This window comes from Phyllopteryx taeniolatus, chromosome 1 (assembly GCF_024500385.1).
Source record: "Phyllopteryx taeniolatus isolate TA_2022b chromosome 1, UOR_Ptae_1.2, whole genome shotgun sequence".
Taxonomy (NCBI): domain Eukaryota; kingdom Metazoa; phylum Chordata; class Actinopteri; order Syngnathiformes; family Syngnathidae; genus Phyllopteryx; species Phyllopteryx taeniolatus.
Window position 1 is genome coordinate 3,382,336 of NC_084502.1, and position 24,959 is coordinate 3,407,294.

At 43.6% G+C, this 24,959-nt stretch overlaps 1 long non-coding RNA gene across 1 annotated transcript; it reads left to right on the forward strand.

The window, feature by feature from the left end:
• The first annotated feature begins 1,979 nt into the window (after positions 1-1,979).
• On the forward strand, positions 1,980-22,007 carry LOC133468920 (uncharacterized). The gene is made up of 3 exons (XR_009786064.1): positions 1,980-2,112; positions 19,850-19,999; positions 21,342-22,007. It is a non-coding gene; the product is annotated as an uncharacterized LOC133468920 (long non-coding RNA).
• The last annotated feature ends 2,952 nt before the right edge of the window (positions 22,008-24,959 follow it).

Consider the following 24,959-nt stretch of genomic DNA (forward strand, 5'->3'; position numbering starts at 1 on the left):
AAATGAGAGAGAAGGGGGGTAGAAGAGGCAAGTGTGGTGGACCAGGAAGTGGCAATCATTAATAAGGGGGAAGTTAGAAAGGCATTAAAGAGGATGAAAAATGGAAAGGCAGTTGGTCCTGATGACATTCCTCTGGAGGTATGGAAGCATCTCAGCGAGGAGGCTGTGGAGTTTATCACCAGCTTGTTCAATAGAATTCCAGCACGTGAGAAGATTCCTGAGGAATGGAGGAAAAGTGTGCTGGTGCCCATTTTTAAGAACAAGGGTGATGTGCAGAGCTGTGGGAACTATAGAGGAATAAAGTTGATGAGCCTCACAATGAAGTTATGGGAAAGAGTAGTGGAGGCTAGACTCAGGACAGAAGTGAGTATTTGCGAGCAACAGTATGGTTTCATGCCTAGAAGGAGTACCATAGATGCATTATTTGCCTTGAGAATGTTGATGGAAAAGTACAGAGAAGGTCAGAAGGAACTACATTGTGTCTTTGTAGATCTAGAGAAAGGCTATGAGTGGCTACCCAGGGAGGAACTTGGTACTGCATGCGGAAGTCTGGAGTGGCAGAGAAGTATGGTAGAATAATACAGGACATGTACGAGGGCAGCAGAACAGCGGTGAGGTGTGCTGTAGGTGTGACAGACGAATTTAAGGTGGAGTTGGGACTGCATCAGGGATCAGGCCTGAGCCCCTTCCTTTTTGCAGTGGTGATGGATAGGCTGACAGATGAGGTCAGACTGGAATCCCCGTGGACCATGATGTTTGCAGATGACATTGTGATCTGCAGTGAAAGCAGGGAGCGGGTGGAGGAACAGTTACAAAGATGGAGGCATGCACTGGAAAGCAGAGGAATGAAGTTTAGCTGAAGTAAAACAGAATATATGTGCATGAATGAGAGGGGTGCTGGGGGAAGAGTGAGGTACAGGGAGAAGACATAGCAAGGGTGGAGGACTTTAAATACTTGGGGTCAACGGTCCAGACCAATGGTGAGTGTGGTTAGGAAGTGAAGAAACGGGTCCAAGCAGGTTGGAACGGGTGGAGAAAGGTGTCAGGTGTGTTATGTGACAGAAGAGTCTCTGCTAGGATGAAGGGCAAAGTTTATAAAACAGTGGTGAGGCCAGCCATGATGTACGGATTAGAGACAGTGGCACTGAAGAAACAACAGGAAGCAGAGCTGGAGGTGGCGGAAATGAAGATGTTGAGGTTCGCTCTCGGAGTGACCAGGTTGGATAAAATTAGAAATGAGCTCATCAGAGGGACAGCTAAGGTTCGATGTTTTGGAGACAAAGTTAGAGAGAGCAGACTTCGATGGTTTGGACACGTCCAGAGGAGAAATAGTGAGTATATTGGTAGAAGGATGAGGAGGATGGAACTGCCAGGCAAGAGAGCTAGAGGAAGACCAAAGAGAAGGTTGATGGATGTCGTGAGGGAAGATATGAGGGCAGTTGGTGTTCGAGTGGAGGATGCAGGGGAAAGGCTTACATGGAAAAGGATGATGCGATGTGGCGACCCCTAAAGGGGCAAGCTGAAAGGAAAAGAAGAAAAGTACTGTGTCCTTCAACTCAGGTGTTGCAGAAGTTTGTGTTTGTTTCATAAGTTGTTTAAATTGAATTGAAATCAGCTTTTTAACCATCCCCAAACTCGCCTACTGAGCTCTTCTGAATTTGTTTTTTTTCCCCCTTGTTAATGTGTCAGTATTGGAAACAGCTTGTCCGATTTTCTAACTGTCCAACTAAATGTGACCTTTGCTCCAGATAAGGCCTCGGTACTCCAGTGACGTGGCAACGCTCGTCACTGCTTCATCGCTGACGAGGGAGGTGTGAACTTGCAACTGCTCTGTAACTTTGTTGCCCATGCAACGTGAATATCCTCTTCTTGCTTTTCATATTGTGTGCGTATGATTTACTATCCCAACATTATATCTCCACCAAGCCTCCCCCACCCTCCCGGCCTGTGTTTTCTTTCTCCGCCAGCCTCCGTCTGACCACAGGCAGTCCCAGATGAAAATATGAACTCAGAGAGAGAAGTTAATCTCCCATTGAAAGGCGGAGCAGAGGCTGTAACTCAATACAGCCCACGTTGTGGGAGGTCAACTTTTCCTCATCCCCGAAAATTAAAGTAAGTTGTCCACTGATGAGCAATGGGATTTGAAAACCATTTAGTTTCTAATGTAAGCCCCAGAATTAACACAGGCTGCAGGCACACATGTATGGAGAGAAATTGCAACTGTGTTTGTTTGCGTGTGCGGCGCGTGGTGGGCTTGAGATTCCCGAGCAGCCCTTATTGGAGATGATTGTTCTCGTAAAGCCTCTGCTGTCTAAATTACCAGCGCCTCCTTTTCACCTCCTCCACCGACTTCCATTTGCAGTCTAAACACACTTAATCAAGCACAGGTGTGGCTTGATGAATTTACAGACGCCTCCCCGGCTTTTAGCAGAACGCGCGGAGAGGAGGCAGGAGAAAGGAGGGGTAGGAGGCGGGAGCCTTTCGCTTTTCTTCTTCTTCACTCGCGATGATTTCCTTTCTATTTCTGCCCCGTAACAGAAAATGACATTAACATAGGGTCACATGATGTTAAATAGTGATCATGTGGGTTTTTTTTCTACATTTTTGAATGAATTCTAACTTGTTTTACATTTCTTATAGAGTTGCATGACCTTGTGAGTCTTGCTTTAATCGACATTGTTTTTTCATTGTGCAAAGAAGTGCATCGGTTAGTTTTTGTCTGGATGTACGATTTGATCCTTCATTGACCATGAAGTTGTTTCTTACAAGCCAAAGGTCTTCTCTCCTCTTCCTGTTTCTCTCATCTGTTTGTTTCAAACTCACCTCTGGATTGACCATCATTGGTCATCTCGGAGTTAATCTTGTAAACGGGATAACAATCTCCCCCTGCATCTGTCTACGATAGACGGGCAGTGTGTGTACGTGTGTGCGGTGGCTGCGCAAGTCTGTGTGTGCGGTCCACATCCGTCAGAGGAGAACAATGGCTTTTAAATGAATCTGGGAGCTCGTAAATCACACAACAAGAGCGCCCAAACGCGGCGCTGATTGCCCGGACGTCAGCGTCGGCGGGCGACAGGAAGCCGCCAATGAACGAGAGCCCCAGCGAGACACCTTGTTAGCGTCAGAACAAAATGTCTCCATTAGGCACCAATGGCCTACTTATGCAAATGAGTCGAATTGCACACACATTCTCTTGTAAAAGTTACTGCATGTCCTTGAGAGGCTTGTGCAGTAGTCAGTCAGTCTGCACAAATGTAAATAAGTCCATCCATCCATCCATTTTCTGAGCCGCTTCTCCTCACTAGGGTCGCGGGCGTGCTGGAGCCTATCCCAGCTGTCATCGGGCAGGAGGCGGGGTACACCTTGAACTGGTTGCCAGCCAATCGCAGGGCACATAGGAACAAACAACCATTCGCACTCACAGTCATGCCTACGGGCAATTTAGAGTCTCCAATTCATGCATGTTTTTGGAATGTGGGAGGAAACCGGAGTACCCGGAGAAAACCCACGCAGGCACGGGGAGAACATGCAAACTCCATACAGGCGGGGCCGGGGATTGAACCCTCAGAACTGTGAGGCTGACGCTCTAACCAGTCGGGCACCGTGCCGCCTGTAAATAAGTCATAGAAATAATTTCCATGTAGCATTCGTACCTGACATGTTGAACGACTACAGACGTTTTTGTAGTCGACTATAATGTGATGAAAGTCAAGTTGCAGTCGATTATTGATGATGTCATGTTTTTTTTTTGTTTGTTTGTTGGTTTTTTTTCCAGCCACAACCATGTTTGCGCCACAGACCGGTTTCACATAGACATATTTTAACGGACCAGCATACAAATAAACAAATAAAAACTATTAATATAACTCACCATTACATTGTAATTCGTGCTATGTTTCTCTTCAACGAGCGGACCGGTCTAATGTAGCATGTCGTAAGACATGTAAGCGTTTATTTTTTTCACTGTTTCTATTTCACTTGTGGTTTTATTATATTTGAGGATAAACCTGCGTGTTTTGCAAGCGAACCTGCCGGCAGTCTAATTTTTGGTCAAATATACCCGCATGCTTGTAACATGCAATAGTACGGCCGTATGGTGTACTGCGACAAGAGTTACGACGCAGGGAACCCTGTCGTGATTTTAATGCGTTTCATCATACAACTTCTATGAAAAATAAAGTTAAATCGTTGCCCGCACATTAAAGGACATACAATTTTGCCGAGAACGATGGAGCTTTACTTTGCGCCGCTGCTCTTGTATCTCACCGCCATTCCCGAATATTTTAAGACTAGTGGCACTCGGAATTGCCAAAGCTAGCATGGCTAACCGCTATTCTCGTCCACAACCATCTTGTTTTCATACTCTTAGAAGCTCGCAGAAGTACGATGACTGTTTGCCTTGCTGGTCGGATATTTCGCTGCTCCTCTGAACTTTGTTGTCCGGTGACGGCAGAAGACGGGCGAGTCGCAACTCTTCTGTAAATTGCCTAATTGGAAGATGAGAAGCCAAAAATACGTGATTAGCAATTAGTCAACTTTCAGCTTTAAAAGTAGATGGTGTAATAAAGTCAACTTGTCGACTAGTGAACCACCGGTAATCTGTTCAAGCCTTAGTTACTGTACCGGTGTTAAACTGTGTCCTAACACTTCCATCCATCCATTTTCGATAGCGCTTGTTCTCATTAGGGCCGCTGACGCTAGCTGACAATGAGTGTGCGGCGAGGTATTCAGTTGGAATTAGCTTGATGATAATGTCATAATAACAGTGTCGCTGTGGCTGTTGCAGTTTGTGCTAATGCTAAGCAGTTGTAAATCGTTAAAGCCAGTCTTCATTATGGTTACCGTGAATGTTGCCTCAGAGGTAGAAACAGGTGTTAGGCAGCATGTAAATTGCAGGTATGTGCGGCAAAAACATGCAATTAGCTATTTAGAGGGCGTATTTTGCGTATTCTTCTAGTCTTGGAGTCACAAAAGGCCTATGCAGCTATCCTTTCCAGTGCTGTTTTCCCGGGCCTGTCATGTATTTTGGCTAAACAGCAGCAACTGGCAGTGACCCCGGGGTCACTGTTAGGGTGGAGGTCGGGTCAACCCAGTTGGCCACCCAAAGCAGGCCAGCAGATGATGCAAGGTCAAGGGTCATGACATCTTCTCTCACCTGTCCATTCTCTTGAACAGCAGAAGTGGAAAGTAAAAGAAAGAAGGGGTGAGAAAGTGAAGACGCAAAAGTAAACACATGTGTTGAATCCAAATCTTTCCCATCTTGAACTTCGCGTTATGGCTTGGGACCGCAAAGTTGTATAACGCTTTGGTTGATTAGGCGGCGAGGTTCAGAGCTGCCACCCAGACACTGAGGTTAGTTGGTTTGGTTTTTGTGGCCAGACTCTTTGGCTAGAAGTCCCCCTCTGTTAGTTAAATGCAGACCTCAACGTCACATTCCCACACATGCTCGCTGTTTGGACACACACCTGCTTCAAATATGAAGCGACAGTCACCCCGACACATGCGCCTCTGTTGTCTTCCGTTCTTTTTCCAAACAAATGAGCTTCAATATTCAGGTGGGAGAAACCAAAGGAAAACGACACAACAGAAAAGTAGTTCATGCGGTCTTTTCTTTAGACAAATGACACAGGGGCACATGACAGCTGGTCCTTTCTCCCTACAAGTGGAGAAAAGGAAGAAAACCCGGTTGTAAATCAGTAAAAAGACAAGCGAGCATCTGCAATTGGGTTTCATTACGCGTTGGGAATCTATGGCAGCTTTTTGATGTGCTGCTCTGCGTGTTGACAAAGTTGACAAATGCATAAAAAATACAAAACAAGACAACACTTGATGACACTCTCACAAATGTTGGCATGAAAAAAAAAACATTTTTTTTTGTCAGTTATTGACTGTGAACAAAGCACACCAAGCATTTAAAATACTGCAATCTACTTTTGTGGAAATGGTGGATGACCAAAAGCAAATCAATGAATGAGACTTCTCACACACACACACACACACACACACAGAAGCTGATTTTTTTATTGTTTATATTTTTACTCTTCACCTGAGGATACTTGGGAGTAATTAGCAGTTTCCAATCAATATTTAGTGATTCGTGCTTGCTCATTTTGAGCAGAATGGCGAGACAGTTCTAACATTGTCCATGGCCAAAGAGCACAATGTTGACCACAGACACACCTGCCATTACCACAAAGCTACAAAAGGTTTCACAACAACATGAGCAGACACACGAACATGCACGCACACACACAATTGGTGGAGCGCCATTTTAAGCTGTTCTGCGGTGATATCCACGAAATGGTGTCAAATGCAGTTGAGAGCTCCAAATCTACACTTAGCTTTTGCTTGTCAAATAGCAATATTTTTATGATTGTTGGCGTAAAATGCTTTTTTTTTGGGGGGGGGGGGGGTGAATTAACGCAATGAGGAGATTCCCACGTCTTGTCCCAGGCTGTGTGGACCCACGGGACATACGTCGTCACTGTCTGTCTCGTCACTTACGGCTGAGATTTTGGTTGCCTTGTTTATTTTCATCCGTTGTTCCCAATTTTTTTTTTTTCCGGTCCATTTCCTATGAGCCCGAGAGAGCACCCTTCAGACAGACGGCCCTGGTCCATGCCTCCGAGACTCTTTCTTCAGCTCGGTTCAGCAGGCTATGTAAACACGCCGGGTGGACTACAGCTGGCGTAGTGGGAGAATGGCGGGACATAATGTGCGCACGTAGGCGTGTGCGCATATTTATGTGGGAGCATGCAGGCACATGCACAGTAGAATCAGGAGTGATGAGACGTATATCAAGTGAGGGGAAAGTTTTGTGATCGTGTGCGTTCAGTTTGTGCAGCGGGGGTCGAGGGACATTGGAGCTGGTGCTGTATTGAATGGCTCATTAAGTTTGGCTGCGCTTGTGTGTGTGTGTGTGCGCGCGCGCAGCTGTGCACGGCGGACACAGTCACGACTGCACAGGGATCAGGGAGTCAACCTGAGACCTACCCAATCAAAGTATGCGTTAAATCAAAGTTGCAGCTGTTGTGTGTTGGAGGCTCTGCGTGTGTGAGTGTTGGCACGCCTCTCTCCAAAGTCCCGCAAATTTGGTGTTTGCACAAGGAAATACCTTGACAGGTTTTTGGAACACCCGCCCGGGTACCCCCTCTCCATCTCCCGCTTTCTTCCCACTCTTTTTCTCCATCTCCCCTCTTCCTTTGGTGTAGTTTTTGGTGTTATTTTACACTCACACGCCCTTCCTTTCCACTTGAAGCAACAGTGTTCCTCCCAATATGAGTTGTTGTGTAACCGCCATTTGGACGTCACAAAATCTTTTGGAGAAACGGTTGTCGACAATGGTCATCTCACTGTATGTTGAAATGTAACTGGTGACAAAACAACAATGCAATTTAGCTCCCTATGATGATCAACATGTCCTTGCTGGTTCATCCTCCTGCCCGCAAGCTTTTTAGTCATTCTCATCTTCCTCTCCGGCCTCTATTTTCCACACCGTGTAGACAGTTTAAGAGCAGGGAAAGTGGTGCTTGGACAGATGTGTCTTTGTCCGCTGTCATCATTTGTTAAATTCCACATAACTTATAGAGACAGGAAGTGACGCTGGAAGACTCCAGGAAACAGTCGCGAATTCAATATTGTAGCTACCATATGGCTAACAAAGCATCCATCCATCCATTTTCAACACCGCTTATCCTGGTTAGGGCCGCGGGACGCTGGAGCCTATCCCAGCTGACTTCGGGCGAAAGGCGGACTACACCCTGAACTGGTCGCCAGTCAGTCGCAGGGCACATATAGACACGGACAACCATTCGCACTCACATCCCCACCGTCACTGAGTGGGAACTGAACCCACGCTGCCTGCACCAAAGTCAGGCGAGTGTACCACTACACCATCAGTGACTCGGCTAACAAAGCATCATTCAAATTCCACCAAAATGATTGGGTGATTTTTTTTTCTTAATCCAATAAATAAACTATTAAACTTGGTGTGTCCATATTTTTTTTCATACTGTAGCTTCCTAATTGATGAAGTGATCAGACGAGTGTTATCGGGGAAAATCTTCACCAGATGAGACCTCTGACGCTAGCAACTAAATGCTAGCAAGCGTCTATTTCAAAGAGAGTGTCAGGAGGATTTGACGATGCAATAATAATGAAATAATAATGAGAAAATAATGACATTGTGGCTAAGGAAACAGTAATGTAGCTGGGGTCTTAACTGGTTGTCCCCCGGTCGTTGGAATGTGATCACAAATTGACTGGAGAAGGGTTTGACTTGTGAACTTAACAGAATACGTTTGAAGTTGTTATGGTAACACAAACTGGGTGTGTTGACAAGCAGCATAACAGACAAAGAGAGAGACTGACTCCTTAACTAGTTTAGTGTTAAAAAGTCAAAGTCAGGCCTTGAATTTGAAATTGAAATTAAGTGTTGGTTTGGCACAGCTCCCATTTCAAAGCGCTAGTCTGAATATTTCTATGTGTATCTAATAAACTGTACAGTATTTTTGATGGTGACACTGCATGCAAAATGTCAGATTCTTCTTGGACAAAAACATAACACTCCACTATGACTTCCTCGTGTGAGAACGAGGCCTACTGTAGATGCCCATTTATCTATATTTTTCTCCCAGTTTATTTATTACTTTTAAAAGTGACCTCATGTACACGTAATAATCAACCCTGAACAATGACAGAGGCCTCAGCAGTCATATCAAGTCAATCACTAAAACAACCTCCTACCAGCTGAAGGCTTGCTTGTACCAAGCTCATCCATGCTTTCATCTCCAGTAAACTTGACTATTGTAATGTTCTTCTGACTGGACTCCCCCAAAAGAGTATTCAACAGCTGCAGCTCATTCAGAATGCTGTCGCTGGGGTTGTGACCACAACAAAGAGATCAGAACACATTACTCCAATTCTGAAGTCGCTACACTGACTCCCAGTCAGCTATAGAATAGACTTTAAAGTTCTGCTACTGGTCTATAAATCGCTAAATAATTTAAGTCCCGAATACGTGAAAGAAATGCTACTGGTATGTATTCCTGTATTCCATTCCTCAACTTTCCCAATCTTGTGTTGGTCCTGTCCTAGCTTTTTGGAGCGTGTTGCCAGCTTCAAATTCAAAATGGAAGAATATTTGCAATATATATATTATAATAATAATAATCATGTTCATCAGTTTGAGCATTAAATGTCTCGTCTTTGTAGTGTAGTCAATTGAATAAAGGTTGAAAAGGTTGAATTCTTGTATTCTGTTATTATTTACATTTTATACAATGTCCTAACTTCATTGGAATTGGGGTTTGCACTTTTTTTTTTTAAATATCGTTTGCACTTTGTTTTTAAATGCTTTTAATCATGGTCAAGCACATTGAGTTACCTTGTGTCTGAAATGCGCTACATAAATAAATGTGCCTCGCCTAACCGAATGAGGGGCAGTGCTGTTAATAAGGACAGCACAGACTGAAACAGGAAGCAGTGGCTGTCTGCCAGTGGCTAACTGCAGGTGCAAAACCTCGTGCAAAGAGGTGTCCTTCTCCAGCTTCCAGATGAAGGTCACAGGCCTAACGGAACATCTACTTTCCTTCTAAAACTACAGGGTTAACTGTTTTCACCAAGCACCGGCCTAATTTGTCCTGTCGTGTCAATGAAACGGTACACACATACAGTATATTATCAACTCACAAGCTCACACTGTCTCACTGTGAATTGGATGAAGCCAGAGTGAGTTTCATGGCCAGAGTGTGTTGTGACAGTGTGAAAGGCACAGGAAGGAAAGGCTGCACTTCCTCTGATGCTCCTGCTGCCGTGGACACGTTGAGATAAGAACACACATACTGTATGCATGTGTGGATGCACACACAGCCGCAAACTAAACAATCACAGCACAGAGCCACGCTGTCGGCGCTAACACCCCCGCCCCCCCCCCCCCCCCTTGCAGATCAGATTCCTGTGGCCTTAATAAACCTCCGCCTCACACATTTGGATATGTTCGTGTCTCAACAATTGACACTCACGGGTCCAACGCAAAGTGTTTAAACTGGCAGGTAGAGATGAATACTGCAGGCTGTAAGGGCTAAGTAGGCAAATAATCACTGCTCAAGTTAACACTCAACTGTTCGGGTTATTGATACAAAGCAGTCATCCTGCCTGCTCTGGAAAAACATCTCAATTGTACAAGCAGAGATTGGTTTTCCTCCATTATCTCACTGCTTGCATAGACAAAAAGCGCTTCCTGCACAAATAAGTGAACACAACTTCCTCGAAAGCGTGTACTCTGTGCTTACCAGGACGAGAACGTCACACAGCGTGTCTCTTTATTTTGTGTGTGTGTGCGTGTGCGTGTGTCCGCTGCTGTAAGCCCCTCTATCTGATGATGCCCTTCTAATCCTCAAAGTGATGTGTCATGAATATGGAGTTTAAGACACAAATCCCCAGGGATACGCTTGGCTATAGATAGCTTGCACACACACCGAACGCTGGTCTCTTTGCAGCCAACGCTCCACTGCTGACCCTTGTGACGTTGCAAGGCTGGAAAACAGAAAAGTCACTCGGAGGTGATTAGATGAAGGTTTCAGTGGAAGAAAGGAACTGTGCATAAAATATTCGCATGTGCAATGCAGACTAAAGATATTTGTAATTTCTATGTAATAATATAGTTATAGCCACCACCATCACGAGGAATGATAATGTCGTCATCTAACTAAGTATTTGTAATTGGTTATTTCACATTATACAACAATAAGCTTCAACCAAGCATTTTGACTGGACAAAAGTCATTCCATGTGTGATGATATACAGTACAACAGGACGAGGACTTGGGATTGGCCGGTGTTCTAAACCGTTCATTTGGCCGTGAGCATTAGTCAGTTGTTAAAAGCCCACAGAAATCAGCGCAAACCTCCAGATGTGCTCGTTTGATTAAAATGACACATCAATGACACATTTTTGACACGTTGCGTGTACAAACGGGAGCGAACCCGAGGCCAACATGGTGACGCAGCTAACGAGCGCGCAGTCGTCGCGTCGATTGGCTTCAGTTTGCATTTCCAGACTACTTTGTGTAACTTTTACTAGTCGCGGACAGCCCGCTGAATGACGAATTAGCGACTTGAAGAAAAAAAGGAAACAAAGCAAGCTTCATTTCATTTTTTTATCAAATATGATGCCGACGCGTTGGCTAGTTAGCATGTCACGCTAGCAGCTAACCCTGCGACAATTGCCACGGCTGCTATTAGTGTCGGTGGAGCCGCATAACTCATTCAATAAACAATCAAATCATAATTTGTCGTGGCTTATAACTAATAAACGGCGCTTGTAGAACTGTTGAATAAAAGGAACATCGCACTTGAGGTTGTGAAGTTGTAGCATATACAGCTGTGGCCTTTCTGCCTATGACCGAATCACATCCATAATGATATGCAGTATAACATTACGTCCTCTCTTGTGATATTGTTTAATAAATTGCTGACTCTGAGAGCGATGAGGCTTGCAAGTGTGTAATCCTTTTGTTGCATGCACATTGCTGGCAGACAACTTTTTTCAATTCACTAAAGTTTTTGTTTTTGGATGTTTGGCCATCCGTTTTTGGATGTTTGACCATCCGTTATAAAATATATATATATATATATATATATATCCATCCATCCATCCATCCATCCATTTTCTGAGCCGCTTCTCTTCACTCGGTTCGCGGGCGTGCTGGAGCCTATTCCAGCTGTCATCGGGCAGGAGGCCGGGTCCACCCTGAACTGGTTGCCAGCCAATCGCAGGGCACATAGAAACAAACAACCATTCACACTCACAGTCATGCCTACGGGCAATTTAGAGTCTCCAATTAATGCATGTTTTTGGGATGTGGGAGGAAACCGGAGTGCCGGTATATATATCCATCCATCCATCCATTTTCTGAGCCGCTTCTCCTCACTAGGGTCGCGGGCGTGCTGGAGCCTATCCCAGCTGTCATCGGGCAGGAGGCGGGGTACACCCTGAACTGGTTGCCAGCCAATCGCAGGGCACATAGGAACAAACAACCATTCACACTCACAGTCATGCCTACGGGCAATTTAGAGTCTCCAATTCATGCATGTTTTTGGGATGTGGGAGGAAACCGGAGTACCCGGAGAAAACCCACGCAGGCACGGGGAGAACATGCAAACTCCACACAGGCGGGGCCGGGGATTGAACCCGGGTCCTCAGAACTGTGAGGCTGACCCTCTAACCAGTCGGCCACCGTGCCGCCCGGTATATATATATATATATATATATATATGAGTATATATATATATATATATATATATATATATATATATATATATATATATATATATATATATATATATATATATATATATATATATATATATATATATATATATATATATATATATATGTGTAATCTGATGTTTGAAAAAACAAAAGTTGTAAATTTGGAGTGGTCAATTTGGATCATCACAGATCCTAAAGTGCATTTCTATAATGATGCAGATATACAACAGTGTGACTTTCTTGGGCTTTTCTGTCAGATTGTTTTGTTAATTTGACCAAAATGTAACATTTGGCACTAAACCAAAATTACCCTTCAGTACCAAACCACTCTGACTCCATACATCGTGTGATTGCAATTATGTTATGCAGTGTCACATAAGATAAATCACCATTTTGTGTAAATTTGCTTGTGCGTAAACGTGCGGCACATTTTGGCAAGAGGACTTGGCGCTTCTGGAAGCTCTTTAGTTTTAATTGAAAGCAGTAAGCTGGAAGTGTGTGTTCCTCTGGTTATTATGGTCTGGAACACACACATACTGTATTGGTGATAAAAGTAGTAATGTAAGTGAAATCACAATCTCTGCCTTAGTTTGCAACGCGCGCACACACTGACGCGCAAGGCAAAGGCGTGCCAGCCCATGTGGCTCAGGGATAGTAAACCCAACAGCCAGCAACACGTCTCCTGTGCTCCAGAGGCAAGCGAGCCAAAGGAATGCACATCCCCCTGGATCACTCCTCCCTTTATCTGCCTTTTTCTCTTTTTTGTTTCCTCTCTGTGTCTGTTTGTCATTCGCTGTCTTGTGGTGCTCGGCTCTGAGGCCCTGAGTGAAAGAAAGGCCCTCCGTTGAGTAAAGAGGTCGTGTTGGCATCCCTGGGTGTATTTGTGTGTTCCTGGCGTGCCAAAGGAACCAGTTTGATGAGTTTGCCCTCGGGACGGAGAGAGGAAGTGAAGGGAAGGCGGAGGGGAAGTGGAGTGGAATGAGGGAGGAGGTGTCAGGAGGGAGAAAAATGGTGACAAAAAGCAAACTGATGAAGGTAGAGACGATCCTTGGTGTTTCATCGCTGTACGTGACCATGCACGCGTCTTCCTTTGTCCTCCGTCTTTCCACGCCGCAGCGGGGCGGTCCGTGAGGCCTGCAGACCTGGATTCGGAGCACGGCTGCTGTCGCTCAGGTCGAGCGGGACCCGGAGGGATGATGCGGAGGGAGTGGAGGTGGCAGAGGGGAACAGCCGGGCGAGCAGGCAGAGCAACACAATTCTGGATCGCCTTCAAAGGGGCTCCGATCCCAACGGAGGGACCGGATTCCTCTATGGCGAGGGGGAAAGAAAAGGGGTTGGGGGGGGGGGGTGAAGGGAGATAGAGAGGGGAATGTGTGGAAAATGATTCAGGTTATAACTTCTCCCCCACTCCTTTCCACCCTCCCTCTGTTTCGCTCTCCGTGGCGTGCGTGCACTTGCCCTCCATGCGGCAGGCTGCACGGAGGTGATCTATGTGTGGGAGATGTGGCCTGCACAAAGGCATCGTTGTGCCTCTCTCTTCCTTTAGCGGCAACCATGTCTGCATGTAGGATGAGGAGTATTTTACCTTCTCCAGCCCACCCTCACCTTCCAGTGTCTCCTAACGCATGCATGAACCCTCTCCTGAATGGTTCCAAGCACATTGGAAATTGCAGCCCATACACTCCTGCCCTGTCATGTTAGTGAGGACATTTGAACTGAAGCTGAAGCTTGAATGCTAAAAAAAAAAAAAAAAAAAAAATGAATAAATAAATCACAGTTGATGTGTTTGCAGCCTGTTAACTTTCGAGTGAGTTTGAGGGCAAATAGTAAACTTAAGCTTGTGTCACTGTGTGTGCATCAGGGACAGACTTTCATCCTGAGTGTGGGTCAGCAGTTTGTTTAGCATCAATTAGAGGCTCTGTGTTCCTCAACGCAAGCGTGAAGGGAGAATTAACGTGCAGTGGCACATTCCCACCAGCACGTAACACGCCCAACCTCAGCTGGAACCTTCCTGTTCTCGCTGAGGTGCATGGATGCAGTGTTGGGAAATGCAATCGGTTACAATCACAAATTACACTATTGGAAATGTCACTGTAATGGAACTATGTCAATTACTTTCTCAAGGTAATGTAACTAATTACATTTGATTACATTTTGATTACTTTTCTTAATTTTTGAATGAAAAACAAAAAGGGGGTTAAACACATATATCTTTATTTCGTAATTAACCACATATTTGATCTTTACACAAATAAACGGATGACAAAAATTTATATTATGTAAATACATAATTAAAAATGCATTTGTAGCATTATATGTGTAAATCATGTGGAAAACATGATACCATACCATGTTGACTCAATGACAAATGGGCGCAATTTAATGATGTCAATATCGCTAACCAGATAAGTGAATGTTACAGAAAAAAATAAATACAAAATTATAAAGCTGAAAAGTGAGTGTTCTTTTATGTGTTCAAAAGTGTAAATATAGTCTTAACATTTTAAAAAAAATCTCAGACAAGCTAATAGATTGCACCACAAGGTGGCACTTTGAGGTCATTTTTGGAAAAAATATGTCACGTTTGAGACTACTGCAGGCTGGCACATGACCAGAAAGAGCCAATCACCAGCGACGGCTTGAGAAGGAGGAAGTTATATGAAAAAAAAAAAAAATCTGAGTTTTTTATAAATGGGACAAAAATTTGAAAAAATGGACATTTCCAAAAGCAGCTTTACACATTTTTCTCCCAGTAATGTAATGGCTTCCAATTACATACATTTTGTAATTCAATTACATAATTGAGTTACATTTAATGAGTTTCTCTCCTACACTGCATGGATGTTTATGTGCCTGTACATATGTGGATAAATGATGTATATACAGTAGGCTCATCATTTCAATTCGTCCTTTTTTTTTTTTTTTTTACTTCTCTGTCTTTTCTTAGCTTTCGTCTCTCCTCTGTCAAGGACTATGGTCTGACCGCAACCATTTCCCTCAGCCTCTGCTTTGCCGTGCAACACACAGCGCATAGTTTCCATCAAACATGCATTTAACGGGAGAGACGATACATAGATTCTGGACAAAGTAAAGACAACACAGACTCAAGGTTTCCTGTTCTGCTCACAACGTCTGAAAAGCACATGTTCACTGGCTCTACTCTTTAAACTCGTCTCGCTGAAGACCATTCAAATACTGGACTTGATTTATAAGTCTCTCTGTAGCTTTAAAGGCACAATGCAGGAAAAGTCACATAAATAACATTGCACTTAAATTGCAGTGCCCCGTGACAAGTTATATTTATTCTTTTTTTTTTTATTCTGCAGTTGAAAATACTTCAGAGACCACTGATTGAACAGCAAATTACTCGTAAAGTAAGGAGTTGGAATAAGAACAATTAACTCTTGAAATCCCTGTCATAGTGATGCTATTTTCACTTCAGGTCTGGACTGCACAAATATTTTACTTTCAAAATTCATCCCTTCGTATGCTTGAAAAGCCACTTTGCATCTGCGCGTTATGGCCAAAATAAGTCTAAATTGTTGGAATCCACAAAGACACTTGAGATCGGGAACATTTTAAAATACAGTAATGGACCGCATTCCCTCAGTACAGTAAATTCCAGTCAGTTGTGACCTGCTAAATTTCCATCATTCCAGATGTGACAAGAAGAAGAAGAAGTCCATATGATCAGGTGTACTATCCTCGCTATATCACTGCATGTTTGATATTTCACGATTTAAAATGTATAGCATGCAAATTGTACCGGTGGAAGTTAGTAAATTGGGCTAAACTCAGCCCAAATATCTTGGCCCTTTGCCAAGTTGCAGATTGCAAATACCTTCATGTACTGTATGATTAAATTTAGAATCGGATAAATTATGACTGCAATTAGTGTACCTCATGTCAATTGTCTGAAACCAAAAGGAAATACTTGCTTCTAAGATGGTTTAGAGGTGTCAACACATCGAGGCATGTCAGTAAAACCTTTGATTTGATAGAAGTACCTGAAAATCCAAGAAAGTTGTATCTTGTTCATGCTCGTTCAACATTATTGTGTTACAAGTGATTAGAACATGCCTAACCCTCTTAGGGATTACTGGATTGAATCCAATAGCGAGGAAATGCACCACATACAGGCACCACTTTACCATAATCCCACTGTTTGGCACTTTTATGTCTTTTCTCTTTCCTTCACTCACTGAATATCTATACGCTTGTTTTTGCTTCTCATGCACTTTTTGACTGTTGATAGAGTTTTGTCAGCTTTGCCAAGGTAGGCCCCGCTTCCCCGCTCTCATTTTGGAGCCAGGCTCCGTACTTGCTTGTAAATGGTGAGATAAGTGTGGTTTACCTGTCGCTGGGGTGTAAGGTGCACTCGGCGCTGCCCTGACATGTCTGTGCCAAAGCCCAACAGGGGTGTAATTACCTGAGATTGGGTCAGCACTTTATCCAGGGTAAAAATACCTCCTGTACTCATAAGAGACAGGGCTGTGCCTTGCAAAGGGAATCCTGTCGTACATTTAGGACTCAAGTGATCATCTTTGTTGGTAAATGTGCTTTTTTTTTTTTTTTTTAATCTAAGATGAAGCATTGCACCACAATCAGTCGCTTTCTTGAGTTCCAGACAAAACATTTCCATCTTCTACTTCTGCTACGTCACGGTTGTCAAACTCAAGGCCCGTGGGGCAAATCCGGCCCGCCACAGCAAATCAGTTGCGTCAACTTCCATGATTCTTGCTCAAATCTGCATATATATTTTAAATCATCACATGTAATAAGCATTTTTATTTTTATTTTTTTTGTCACCAAGACCTTTTTAACAGTAACTTGATAGGAGTGGGTGTGTTTAAGAGTAACCCTGTTGAACGTTAAAAGGCGCTGGAATCTAACGCCCTACCTCGGCCATATCTTTTGTATTTCACGAGAATCGAATGCGCATGTCAAACATTTGACGAGAAAATGTCGATGCGCCCTAAAGTGGAAGTTGAGTCATAAAATGAGACCACCAGAGATAAACGAGCACATCATTGTCCAACTCATCCAAAAATAGATATACATATAATGTGTAATATAATGTCATTATAATATTCAATTTTATTATTTCACTTTTGTCCATTTCAAGGTGACTCAGCCGCGGTGAGCGCCCTCTATTGACCAGTCGCCACTGTATACTTTGATGAGGCGATGAAACATTTGTATGCTTTCACAGTCATAACGGCCCTCTGAGGGAAACCGTACCAACATTTTGACACCCCTGTTCATGCAAAGGTCTGAGCCACAAAAGTCAAGACGGGCAGTGCCCAGTACCTTTCCACGCTCCCTTTCCACCTTTCCACACCACATCTGTCTTCCTGCCCTCTGAGTTAAGGACAGCAAGGGCCAAGCAGACATGCAGAGGACAGCTCTGCACCAATCAGGAGCCAGAGACAGCTTGTCTCAATTAAATGGTATGTGCTTATGCCGCAAATCACAGACACATGTTTCTCCTCTCCCCTCCCACCCTGTGGCTGTTGCCTCGCTTCTCCACTACCTAATGCAGCGTAATCACCCTCATTACCTAATGAGACCCTACTGTGCGCACACATCCCTTGACTCTCGCCTTCGCCATCTCACTCGTCAACCAACGTAGTAAATGGCAGCCACATGCCCTCAAATAAATGGACAACTATGAAACGTTGCATGTCGTAAACTGTCAGCAGTGTAGCTCACTGCAAAAACACTGTAAGGCCTTTTAATAACACAATCATGGCATTGTAGTGTGCATTATCAACAGGACAGTGAGCAATGCATTAAGCCGGCAGCTGGGGAGGGGAGAACCCCCCCCCCCCCCCCCCCCCCCCGCCCCCCTCATTAGCTCCCTTCAATGTATCTACTTCCTCTAATCTCATACAATAACATAATCTCTTTAAAAGTGTTGCAGCTCAAGTCCAATCTGCCTAAAACCTGACACGTGATTAAGGTCAATCCCCAGTAAACCTTAAACTGTGGGGTCTCAAGAACGCCATTGCCCCCCCTCCGCCCACTCCGCCCCCGACAGTGTGAAGTATAGTCTAGTGTGGCTTGTACATTTATGTTCCGTACTGTGCGGAATATTAGAGTCCCTGAAGAGTAAATGATATCACATCTTCTCCTGATGCAGACATGCACATAACAAGCATCGCTGCCAACCTTTTTAATTGGAGCCTGGCCTGGCTCTTGAGTGGCCTTCTGATCCCAGACCAGTTCGTATCCCGATCACAGCCTCCATTCCATCCCAGCCCAGTAGTAGAGCACAGTGCTGCTCTTTTTTTTTTTTTTTTAATATTTTTGGATGTTTTTCCATCGTGTCTCTTGCCTCCAAACCGCTTACAGATGTTGGCAGCTGGGAGAGTTGTGGCAACTCCAAACGAGAAAATCTAAATAGAGATCAGGCTGTAAAATATAAAAGAAGGCCCACAGAAAGAGAAAACAAGAGGAGCAGATTTGAAATAGTGAAGAAGAAGAAAGCTGAGCATTAATCGAGAATTGCTGTAGAAAAAGTGTAGGGGCGCATGTGTGCATTTTGGAGCTGTGATTTGAGGGCAGTGTGTTTTTATTTAGCTGGTGAACTTTGAATTTTGGAACTTGAATCCGAAAGGCTGACAAATATATAGGCCAATGATGAAAGTTCAGAAGTTGTGTAGAACTATGAACTCAGAAGGACCCTGGGTAATCTTTAGACAACGACTGTAGCTTTTCAAAGGCTGATAATGGATTATAATAAATCTTCAACATGCTTCAAAACCACAACTTCCTATTCACTTCTCTGGTCAGTCTTCCGTTGGCTAGTTTATCCTATGAAAATACCAGGCTATGTCAAGTCAGAATAAAAACCGGCAACTGGACTTCACCAAGGCCTAGACTGTAAAACTATTGGTTGGGTCGAATGTATAAAATATGCCTGATACCTCGCTCCACTTGCCTAACAGGAAGTGGCCGTGTCCTGATGGATGAGGGAGGAGATGTGTCGAATGGCATGTCCTGTTCGGAGCCGGCGGTCCACTGCAGCAAACGTGGAAGTGCGTTCGCCATCGTGCCGTTGCCGCTCGTGATTGCAAAGGCGACCGACCCCTTCTACCTCCTCCTCCCGTCTTCCCCCTGCACTTTATTTATTAATGCATCCATTCAATTATTTAGCTCCCATCCGAGCGATGGACGACAGGCCAGAAGTTGGCACGCAGCACACGCTGTGTTCATGTGAGGCAGGGGTGGATTCCGCGTTCTTAACAAGGTCATTAACAGAGCAGAAGCATGTCGTGAAATTAATTTTGTCTTGTTCTGGAACATTTTTAATTGGAGTGTCATCCAAATTTCAAATACTTAGAAATACAACAGACAATTGGAAAGCAAAAAAATATATAATTTATTCCGCAGTTTACTGTAAATCCGTTTTGTAATGAGCGTAGAGTTAAAAAAGCCGCATGTACTCGACATGTGTCCTCATGCACTGCAATCGCTTCCTTTTAAAGCAAAGTGTCTTTTCTGTTTTCGAGGTGGAGGACGGTTCGAGCGTATCATTGACCACTTGGTGTCTTCTCTTATCTTCTACTGCTAGCCTCATCCCCGCAGCGGCCAGATGGGGATCAATCCCACACGGAATTGGGTTTCACAGCCCGGAAGCAGAGGTGTACGCACGGGTCGCTTTCATTGACTTGCTGTGGCCGTACGTGCTGTCAGCCACCGTGGTGTGGTTAGGACCAAGAAGGTACAAAAGCATAATGAAAAGAGGGGGTGCAGCGGGTCATGAGGAGAGAAATAAATCTTTTGACAGCGTGTATCAAGTTCAACATGAGTATAAAACAGTTGTGTTGTTAAGGGAAGAATCTGCGCATGTTTTTGGCACAACAGCATGTTGTGTATTATGTAAATTCTTTGTACAGTAAAGGGTGGAATTGTGTAAACAGTCAAGTCAAACGTAATATACAGTGCTGTACAAAATGTCCACCATTATAATTGTTGTTTTACCAACACTATAATGACCATACAGTATATTGAAGTGATAGTGCAAACTTCCACCACGGCCAAACAAAAGTTGTCAGTCTGTTCTTTGGCTTGCAGGCTACTTCTTGCTTCATCAAGGATGACAAAATGATGGGCGACATCACTGTGATACTGTGGGCTGCATTGCTTCCATATATGCCAAAGGGACTCAAATGATGAAAACTAATTTATGTGTTTGAATATTCATCTGGATGCTCATCTATCCATATCCACTTTCTAATCTGCTTATCCTCATTCAGGGTATGGGTGGGTAACTTTCACATTTGAACCGGTACGGTACCGATTCCCAGTACTCTACGGCACCAATATTTACGGTACTTTTGTGTGTTTATGTAATAGTATTACAAAATACAAAGTGTGAAGCGAACTTCTTTGCAATGAACTACACAAGGAATGAAGACAAACAGTAATTGTCACATGGCCCCTTCGAAAAGTTCATTGTTCAGCCCTGCTACACATGTTTTAATTTGTTTTAAAATGGACCGGAAGTGCGAGGATGCTGGCATGTATTTACAGCATGTTGCCGCTTCGCAGCCTGTCAAAAAACAAATGTTAATTACTACTTTCCTATGAACCATTTAATTACTTATTTGACTCAGTGATAGATAATTTTATTTTTAAAATACACATCGCACATGACTGTTTTTGGGTCTGCCAATAGCCAATCAGACGTTTTTCTGCATCATTTTTACCACATTACTTTCTCTGAAGGCATCAACCCCTACAATGAGCCTAGCCTGGCTGACAGACATTACCGGAATCTTCCATCACGCTGCCGTTGGCTGTCACGGCAGCCGGCTATCAGCTGGTGACCAATGCTAGCAACTCCTCGGCTAACCTGCCTGTTTTGGCGGCACCTTAGGGTGTTACAAAAAGCATGAATGAATGTTTTACAGAGCAAATTGTGTGTAGTCGAGTGAGCAAATGGTGAATCGCGAATTGGCAGCTCACCGGACTGCGTTGTGTAGGAAATCCCTTCATATCAATGGCCACCTGCTTAAGCTAAACTGTGTTAACAAGGACTTTTTGTCATTTTGTGTTTGCAGTGAAGCGGATCTGAACTGCCACTGGCGCACAGGCACCAGCTGAAGGAACGCGTGGGGTGATAGAAAGTGAAAGAAACAAAGGAAGATGAAAATGAACGGACAGCGCTTACAAAATGGACCTCAAATACACATGAAAGACTAATTGGACAAATAAACCTCTTATCTTGCTCAGTTTGTGATGCTTTTGAAAAATTAATACAGACTCATACTTAGTGACTGGTTGGTGCTCTCCATCCGTGCGTCTTCATTTCCAGATGGGTAGTAATTTAGTCCATCACAATTACTTAGTAACTTTCTGGATACATATTTGACGGTTTTAACACAACATACTAATTATTTTTACTTCAGTATTCTTGTTAATTAGAATTTCCACTTTTACTTTGTTACATTGAGCTACATTCCACTCACTGCTGCCTTTCTGTTATTGCTTGGGCAATCTATTTGGTTTTGGTTTGCCAGAAAGACTTGTGTCACGTGACTCTGCTCCACCGATCCGACACAACTACTAACCCTGTTTGACTCCACCTCACCATCCAAATGGAGCCAGGAAGTCACATGACCTCACACAATGTCTCCATGGCCCCACACTGGAACAACGTTTCCAAAGTGACTAATGTACGTGAAGCGTGGCAGAAAACAACGGCGTGGGAAGCAATCAGAAGGCACCTGGCCTCACATTCACTCCACTTACACACTTTGGAAAACAACAGCTATGCCATGCGCTTGTCATCCGTGTCTGCCTAAAACTGTCCACATTTCAGCCTACAAGAACTCCACTTCGAACTTGAGAGAACTTGTTGCACTTTTATTGCTGCCTGCTGAGCCTAGTGTGCTCTTTCACGAGGGTAAACAAAGAAAATTAAAGGCAGGGCTCACAATCTAAGAAATAAAACAACAACACGTTTTTGTCATATATGTTAAAAATTGTCTGTATGACCGGACAGGTACAGTATTATTCAAATGAACTTTTGAAAAATCACCCCTCTTTGGCCCCATCTGATGCCTCAAATTGAATTTAATTATCCTTTTCAAACTTGGCATGGCGTGACAAAAATAGCCAATCAGGGAGGCATGATTGAATAGTCTTCAATCATTTGCAAATGGAGACTGCACACACATTGGCTTGCGGGAACGCACCGCAAACTTTCGCAAAGGTGACTGCAGACCCCCCTTATTCAGAGGGGATAGGGATCGGGCCGGATTGCAAATAGCAAAAATCCACAGATAATTATCGCCCATTATAATTGATAAACCGCCAATAAGTGTTTTCTGGGTTGATTCCGCCCAAAAAGAGAAAAAAACAAAAACTTTTATTTTATTTATTTATTTTTTTAAATTGGAGAAATAGGCAAAGTGATTCACTGTATTACAGTTTTTTGGCCTCAATATTTAACTCCAGTTAGCTATAAAAGTTAAAAAGAAGTAATTGGACAGCTCTCTCCAGATAAATCAAGGTTAAACATTTACAATATAACAGCGATGTCCTATACGTGGGTGGCGACATGGCTGAGCTTGCACGTCACCGTTCTCACCGAATCGTCAGGTAAGTTGATCACCTCTCATATTTTGAATTGATTGTACATTCCCAAAAAATAAAACATCTAACCAGTAGCATTTCGTGTAACGTTGCATGCTCGCAGGCGAACAGGCGAACGCGACGCCCCAGTCTCTTCCTGGATCTCATTTTCTTCTTTCCAAGTTTATGAGCTAGGCGTGAGGAGAGAGTGAGGCTACATTCAATCCATGCTAGCAGTTTGAAAACTTCAGCTGTAATTTAAGACATTTTCTTGTGGCAATTTTTTTATATATATATTAGTAAATAAATGATTATTAAATATTCTTAAATGTATTCTTGTTTTAGCGAAAGGGACGTTTATATATGTTATTTGGCGGACTGCTTTAAACTTTTACTTGAGTCATATATATTATTCTAAAGCAACAGTGCTCTTGCTCGAGTACAATTGGTTACTCTAACCTCTTTTAATTTGTCAGGAGATTATTTGATTCTGCGAGCAGAAAAAAATACTTCCTGCGATGTTTAGTGGACCTCAATTGTGGTACAAACCTGGACGGGTTCTCTATGCGAGTGTTTTCAGAAAGAATTAAAACCAATAATTCAACTAACCACATGTGGGAATCTATTGTACAATGAGCATGTCGCTAATTATGCATTATCCCAATGAGTTCATGGTGTTTAGAGTCAGAGGTCAAAGAGGGTGACACGAGCAAACAGCCCTAACACTCGAGGACTAGATGACCTCGAGTTTTTCGAAAACTGGTCCCAGGAGAATCTGAGCCCACGTTAGCGGTGCTGCTGCTGAGGAAGCGGATCAGGAGGCTGAATGCAGATAGGATCTCCGCATGGGGGGCCGCCAACGTGCGATTGGAGACTAAAATCATTACGGTCCGCCCGCTCACGGTGTCCTCGGTCGGCTCTTCCGCTGAGCTGAGCCCGATCGTGCTTGTCTTCTTCGTTCCTCGTCGCAACCTTCTGCCGGCGGCAAAAACAGGTTGTGCGTCTTGCGTGGGATATTGTTGCAAGGTTTTGTTTTTGCTGTCATCTTTGCCCTAAGGTGCACAATAATGTCATCCAAATAAAGTCTGAGGTAATGTAGTCAGTGATAAAGCAATCAAGAGTCATCACATAAAAGGTGTGATATCCCAATGACATAGCAAGCTGTGAATTATTGAGTTTTATGATATATGTACTGATTTTTTTTATTTTATTTTATTTAATAACATGTATATTCAGAATCCTCCATAAAGGACAACACATTCACTTTTTCGTTGAGTGTTAATCACTCAGCCATACGTGTAAGTGGAGACCACTTTGTCCTGGTTCACCCCCAGCTGCACTTCTGCTGCTCCCAGACTGCAGACTGCAGCAGCAGCAGAGAGCGAGAATGTAAACTCGAGCCGCTGTCCTCCCCTTCTCGGAGCCTTTGTCCTTGACAATGTGCAGATAATGTTCGGACACCAGAAACTCCCATCAAAACTTTCTCCTATCGTCTGCTACTTTCCTGCTTCCATTGCCTACGTCGTGCATTTCGTGCAGCTGACATAATTTTTTTTTTTAAACTAAATGCACACGGCAATACATGAATAGTGTCCGTCGTAAAGAACATCAATATTAACAATTTAAAAAATATATATGACCCCACGTCATCGCTTTCGTATAATCTCAGCAGGCGATCGGATTGGACCGTTCGGATTTGAGCCCCAAAGTATATTCAAAGCCACACGCGACCCCCAAAATGAGTCCCCCCACTCAAATGGAAATCTGGAGCTTTGCTCTTAGTTTTCCTGCGTTGCAAGGTCAATATCTCCTTTTTCCGTGCAGCGCGCAGGAGCTTTGTGCAAAAGTCAGCAGAGGGCACGCACACACACACACACACACACACACACACACACACACATCTATAAAACACATCTATAATAAAAAACGAAATAAATGTATGAAATGAGTTGTATGACTGCAATCTAATGCTGACTTCGGTTTATGAATGCCTTATGATGATATATTAAAATGCCTCAATGATGTTGATGTGCAAAAAAAAAAAAAAAAAAAAAAAAGTGAAAAAAACACGTGCGTGCTGTAGTAACAAGTCTGAGATTCAA